We start from the raw sequence: 7,303 nt of genomic DNA, 5'->3' as shown, positions 1-7,303 counted from the left end.
AAAGAGTTCCTGAAATGCATGAATGCTCTAAAACAAAGGCAAGAATTTTATGTTGCAAAAGAATTTGATTTGATTTAAGCCTTTGCACAGGAGTAGCAAAGGGCCTATTTGATATGGTACCTCAAAAGTTAATCTCTTAAAATATACCTTTTTTGTGTCCTTGATGTCCATAGCTATATATCAGAAACATTGCAATTGTCCGTTCAGCTGTGACATATTAGGTTATTTGTGGCTTTGTAGCATAAAGCAGATTCTGACTTGTGATGCTTAGCCACTGGCCTCGGACAAGTGCCAACTCGGGTTATTCCATTCTGTTGACCTAAATTCCTCTCACACAGTCAGGTAGATGCAGTATCATCCTTTACTTCCTGTCCCAAATTATAATACAGCTTTTCTTCACAAACACAGGTATTTTACACTGCTCCCCAACTCTAGTGGTTAAGCAAAAAGTGATAGGAATTGACATACCATAGTTAACAGATAGGAATTTTAAGTCCAGAGATATCAATCCTAAACTAAGTTTAGTCACTGACTTTCCTTTTGATTTCCATGAAGTTGCTTAAATTCCTTTTTGGTTTTTTTTTGGAGTTTTTTTCCATAAAATGAGAGACTGGGGAAATATGAGTGTGTAAAATCAGATGAAAGATGACATGAACATATGGGGTTATTTCTTGTATGTATCATTTGTGCAATGTAGTGCTTTCTGCAAATTCCAATCAGTGCCTCTCCCATCAGGGACACTGACAGTCAGCTCATCTGGGTCCAGTTAACACTTGAAAGGGAGGAGCTCTTACAACTTCATTGAGAACTGTGGGGAGCCTCTAACTAAACCCCATCTCCTGTATGTTGTGGAATTCTTTATTGGCAAGAGAGGAGCCAAGCTGCTGGCCTTTTGAGACAGCTCACATTGGTTCTGGCAGCTCCATCCTATAATAAAATCATTTTAAGAAAAAAATCTGCGGAAAATGGGGCACTGGGTGGAGGTGATTGTGTGCGCCACTGTGCCCAGAATGTTGCCCACACATAGCAAAGCTGGCATCAGACTTCTGGGGGCCAACTGCCAAGTGTGGGTGGGTAGTGAGAGCACAAAAGCATATTCCTGGGGGCTTTGCAGGCTGGAAGAGCTGTACGTGTTCCCACAGGCAAATAATCCTGCCGTCAGCACCAGGCATGGCACGCTGCAAAGCTCTTCCCTCCCCAACACAGAAGAGCTGCCACTTGTCCACCTACCCAAAGGACAGGCTTTTTCCAAAATTGATGAGTGTTTCCCCAACACCTCCCAACAAACAAGTTCAATGAAAGTAGGGTAAATTTAAAAAAGACTCTTGACGCAGTTTTGGTAACAAGATTGGGCAGTGTTGCCGCTAAATCCCAGATAGTAAGCAGAAAGCCTGCTAACATTCACAAACCACTCCTGTCCTAGGCACCTGTGGTGGCCCCATTACCTCAGCCACACCAGGACAGTCAGGAATAATCCCAGGGAGGCTGAGGGAGAACAGGGCTATTTAAGAGATCTAATTTGGTCCTCTGTTGTTTTACACTGTTTGAAGATGTGCTACCATGAAGGCTGGTAATAGAAAAGTACCAAGCTAAGAAAGCTACTGTGGAACAGGAAAATACCTTCAAAGCTTTGATTTTGATCCAGGTGAGGCAGGTACTGTATGTATGAAGTCTATAGCAGGATAAGAAGCTTTTTTTGCCAGCACATGAACTGTAACACAACATGAGTCAGCTAATGAGGGATGAAAGCTTTTGCCCAGGACAGATAAGTTGAGCCCCAGGCAATTAACTTTGTGATACTCTTATTGACACATTAAAAATAAAATGGTGTGTCATTACTTCACAGAGACCAAAATGATCCCATAAAGGTTTTATTGAAAATGTAAAGTTCTTTTTTTTTTAATGTTCTCATAGAGTTCTTTGGCATTTTGCAAATTTTGTGAATAAATTTATTCCCGCCTGCTCTTGGGTGAGCTGGGAGCTGTGCTCCCATCCAAGAGCTGGCTATGTCCTAGAGAGTTTGAATCCCACCAGTCCAAGTGGCAATATGAGGGTGAGAGTTGTAAAAATAGTGAACACAATAAATGGCCAGGCATTCCCTCAGTTTCCTAAGGGTGAGAGCCCTTTCACTTGTTTAAGCTGGAAAGATTCCCAATGAACATACAAGAGACCCCTGCAGCTTTCCAGGAATTTTTCTTCCAATAAACTACTGCTGATTCAGCTAAGGCAGCCATGTTGTAACATGTGATTCATAAGCATGGTGTATCATCATCATCATGGGTTTGGAAGAAATGTTCTTCCTTCAGCCAATAGCAAATGTTTTAATGTTACTTTCTTCCATTTTTGCACAACTATTTTTGCCACTTACATGATTCAATAAAAAATTACCTCTGCCTACAAAAAAAGGCAGGCAGACTCCACAAATAGGGTCTGGTTTGTAGGTTTCAAATGGCTGGGGAAATGGTAGGATTGATTATGCTTCCTTGATGGAAGCTGATCAGTTAGGCTCTTGCCTCAGTGTGAAAGGGAAAAAAACACCAAGATCTGTGACCTTCTCTCCTCTCCCAGGGACTGGCCTGCTGGTTGACCTCCAAGAAACCAATGACTCTAGCATCAGCCTCATGACCCAGAAACCTCTCTTGAATGTAGCAGAGAACAGGGGAAAGGTTCATCAACATTTCTATGACTTCCTATTAGACAATAGTATATTACATAGTAGGTAACATAATGCTATGTTACCTCTAACAAATCCCTTCTGATATCAAGAGAGTATCATACCTCAATATGGATGATGGGGACCTCCATTGAGTTTAACAGGAAAAACAGAATATATAAAAATATTTTTGGGTCTCCTGAAATACTCTTAAAAACAAATAAAAAAAATGCTTCATATTGAATTTCAGATCTTCATTAAAAAAATGTGAATTCATGTGACTTCATGTCAATCTGAATTTGCACCATTGCAAAGCAATTCATGTTGGCATTACTGGGTCAAAGAGCCTGCTGCTGCAAGCTCTCCTGGCAATCATACTCTCTCCCATCCCAAGCTCCTGCTGAGGTTATCCTGGAAAAGATTTTGGAGAGATGGGGCCTGGTTTTAAATATTTCATTGACTTTGAATCTGCTTTTGCACTATTTCTTTAGGCAAGATACTGATTGCATGTGCTCTATTAAACTTAGTTCAGCTGCCATAGCTAATATCAAACCAAATAATAATGTTGGTCTAAAACCTTATTTATATATTCTCTGAAAGCCAAATTCTGGTCACATTCTGTTTCACATACAGATTGAACAAAGCCAGTGAAAAAGGCATTTCAGGAACCTGTACGACATCTTTGCATTCACAGCACACAATCCATTGCAAACACCGACAGCTATAAAATTTGCTCCTATGCAATTCAACTTTAAACGTTCTCTTTATGTGATGCAACACAGCTGCAATCTGCTTTAACTCAACTGTAGGTAACAAAAAAGGGTCACAAAAGCTTTTCTCAGCTGATATTTTAATCACCAGCATCTCCTACTGTCTTGCTGGTTTCAGGTTCCTCAGTTGCTGGTCATGCAGTCCCCAGTGCCAGCAGGTGGGTATCCAGCTCAGACGCATAAGGATGCCGATGCAAAGCATAGGGCCTCACCTGTATTCATTGGCACTTGAATGTTAGAAACAGTAAAATAAAGCCTGACAGAGAGAAAATCTTTTGAGGTCCTGTTCCTGTCCTAGCATCTTCCAGAAATTCTGAAACAGCAAAGGCCATGAAAAGATTCTCCGAGAGTGGGCTGCTATTCCAGTATCACTAGCAAATGCACAGCACATTAGCGCTGCCGTTGCTCCAGCATCCTCCCACACCCCCTTTTCTCCACCACCTCCCTGCAAAAACTGTGCTCGTGTATTTTACACAGATCACTTCACAGGTAGGACACGAAGCTCTTACTATTCCTGCTTTTCAGAGAAAACATGCCTGGAAAACAAACCATCAATAAAAGGCTGTGTAATTGCCCAAAGCCAGGAATTCGCAGTCTGCTGATGGCTCCTCTTTCACGCACAGGTGTGATATTGTCACACAAAGGCAGCAGCACCTCCTGGGGGAACAGGGCCCCCGAATCCACACAAATGTAGTAAGAAAAATAAAGATGCCTTACCCACATGGGTGATAACCGTAGTCAGTCGCTGGGTGAGCTCCTGATGTGACATCTCTTCTTCTTTTAGCCAAAAAAGCATTTCACACAGGGAACTACACAGCATCCAAAAAAAGATGCACCCAGAGTGGGAGGCTGCACACTCACTGCCTCACTTGCACACAAAGCAAGGACCACTCCCACGGCACGGCCCTTCCAGCTCTCACATCTTCTCTTGGCTGCTCACCTCCTCCAATTTGCTGCCATCCATGCATGGACCTCGAAAAGCTCCTTCCAGACGGGGATTTTACCGCCCTTGACGGAAGGAAGGGAGCAGGAGGGGGGAAATATAAAAGGGGGGGAAAGCAGACGAGTTGATTGCTTATGGCTTTTTTCCTCCCTTCTCCCGCGGATGAGGCAAGGGATAAAGAGACAAACCAGCAAGCAGATACCTTCCTCCAGGGAGACTTTTGGATGGTGATGCTGCGAGTCAGGGAAAAATCCTGGAGGTAGGAATGGCATCGGGAGGAGTGGAGCTGGCAGGAGAGCTCTAACAACAGCTGCTGTGCGACGCTCCCTTCACCAGCGTGCCTGGGAGTGGAGAACAGCACGCTCACAGCCTCTGATGCTCCCCCTCAGCCCCTGGGGCTTGCAGGTTTTCGTTGAGTGAAACCCCGCAATGTCCCCAGAAACCCTCCTCCCACCCCCTCTTAGAAGCCCCTGCCTGCGGGGCCACCGCTTCCATGGAGGGGGAGGGAGGGGGGCATTGGGCGTTTTCCATGTCTTGTGGCCAGAGGCTTTGTTGCTCCACCTGCACGGACAGGATCGCCGGGGTCCTGCCTGAGCCCACAGGACCCTCTCCAGCTGCACGTGTACAAGCAGGGTGAATTAATCAGCCGTGGGTGCTGGGCAGGGCTCACCAGCGATCGTGGCCACGGAGCTCAGCGTGCCACCTTCAGTGGCCAGGGCAGGGAGCAGCTGTCCCTGGGTGCCTGCGACACAGCTGAGCCTTGCCCGGACGCGTGGCTCACATGGGGTGACAGGCTGCCGAACAACGGGAAAGCTTCATCAACCCTGCTGGCTACAGATCCCAGCTGCTATCCGAGAACAGGGAGAGTAAGGCAGGAAAGGAGGCGAGAAAGGGCAGGACAAGCCAAGCACTTGTACGTCTCCATTCCATCCCTCTTTGCACTTCATCCTAGGAAGCCTACCTGAAGCTCCACACAAGGTAACTCCGGAAACATGGAAAACTTACTGCACAGCTAAAATGGGAGAAATAAAACAGAGAAGGGTGCAGCTGCCTGCAAGATCTGCTCTATTTCCACAGAATGAATTCAGCTCTAAATCCAGATCCCTACCTGTTCATAGAGTTTTGCTTAAGTCCACCTTTCCAAGCATGCCAAAGAACCTGACACATGCCCAAAGCTGGAGCTGTAAAATACCCCTGTGGGCTCAGCAGATGTTACAGCACAGTAAGTGTGCCTGTCCAGGTGTTGCAAAAAGGTTTACCTCTGTGAAGGGAAAATCCTATAATCAGCTGGCTGACCTACAAGCCAGTCTGAGTACCTGTGCTGTTGTCCTCATTTTTGGCTGACTGACCAACAATCAGTCAGAGAAGTTCCTTGCATACTTCAGTGAGTTTAACAGCAAATCTGGTTGAAAACATGAGAAGGATGACTTCAGAGCCACCCACCTGCCAACAATTTTGGATTAAAGCAAAATCCATTTTTTTCTGAGATCAAATTTTACTGCCTATCTGTGCAGTAAAGGTCAAACTGCAGAGACCCTGATGAATGTTAAAAGGATTCCCCCAGCCAGGGAAGAGATGGCATCATTGGCGAGGGGAAATGTATGTGGGAAGCAGGCTGACATCTAACTATAATATTTTTGGGGAATTTGAAAGGTCTGGGATGCTTTATTTTTTTCTTGAAGGGTCACAGATGCCAGGTAAGAACACGACTCTAGGAAAGTCATCATGTTTCCAGACACTTCAAAGGCTTTTTCTTTTTATTTTTTTTTTTCCTGCAGGCACAGACAGTGTATAAGCCCATTCATAAATGAAATACACTGAAAAGCAGAGTAGATGATTTGCTCTCACGACTCCTACAGCAAGGCTGTTCAAGAACATCAAGGATAACTAAGAGCCTTTGTCTAATTTCTAGCTAGATTAATTCTCAGCTATTTTAAGACCATATGCTCTTATACCAACTTTCTTATTCAGCATTAGTAACTGCAGACTTGTGGATATTTGCTATTTTAAGATCCCTTTTCTCTTATTATTTGTTCTTGTTATGTTAATCTGCTTTCCAGCTTTCCAGCACACCTTCAAATAGCTTTTGAACATGTCGGTCAATTGCAATCCAGTTCAGGAGAGAGGAAATCTCACAGGTGCACTGAAACTCAGCCAGGTGCACCAAGTCTGAAAGAAAGAATACAGCGGGGCCTCACTAATTAATCTTTGCTGCTCCCTGTCCTGCTTAAACTACAGGGTGGGTTACATGGGATCAGTTCAAAGCTAAATGGGATTCAGTCCAAGCTGAGGGTGCTGTCCCTCCCTTAGGATGTGAGTGATAATAAACAAAAGGGGGGAATTTTGGTGGGAAGGTTTAGGCAGCAGGACACAACCATGGGATAGCAAACTCCATTAGTTTTACCAGTTACAGGATGGTTTCTTTATACTGCCAAGATTCAGTGGTGCCTGCATTAGAAAAAGGCTACTGTTCATTGTGTATATTGTCATTACAAATTCTCAGATGGAAGAGCCACAGGGGACTGAACCAAGTCAAAAATACTGCAAAAGCACAGGTGATCTACAAACCCAAGCTGAGAAAGGGAAAAAATAGGAGTGTAGACTATAGGGATTGTTTGGAGACACAGAGAAATGATAGCCCTGTATCTGTCACTTGAGGAATGGTTGAAAGATACTGAAGTAACTTAGTCCATCGATGGGATGGTAACAATTTCCAGTGCTGGGAAATTTTTTTTGTGAAATTGAGCCAATACGTTTACAACAAACACTGACTTCCCCTCTGAAGGGTAAAAGCCCTTGCTGATAAACATGTGGTAGAGGTACAGAGGATGATGATTTACATTCCAGGCAGGGATCTCATTGAAAGCAGAATCAGGGGCTGTGCAAACACCATGGTTCCCCTGCTAAGATGATGACCAATAGGTAAAAGAATTTGAT

This window comes from Poecile atricapillus, chromosome 8 (genome assembly GCF_030490865.1).
Source record: "Poecile atricapillus isolate bPoeAtr1 chromosome 8, bPoeAtr1.hap1, whole genome shotgun sequence".
Taxonomy (NCBI): domain Eukaryota; kingdom Metazoa; phylum Chordata; class Aves; order Passeriformes; family Paridae; genus Poecile; species Poecile atricapillus.
Note: the sequence above shows the minus strand (reverse complement) of the source record.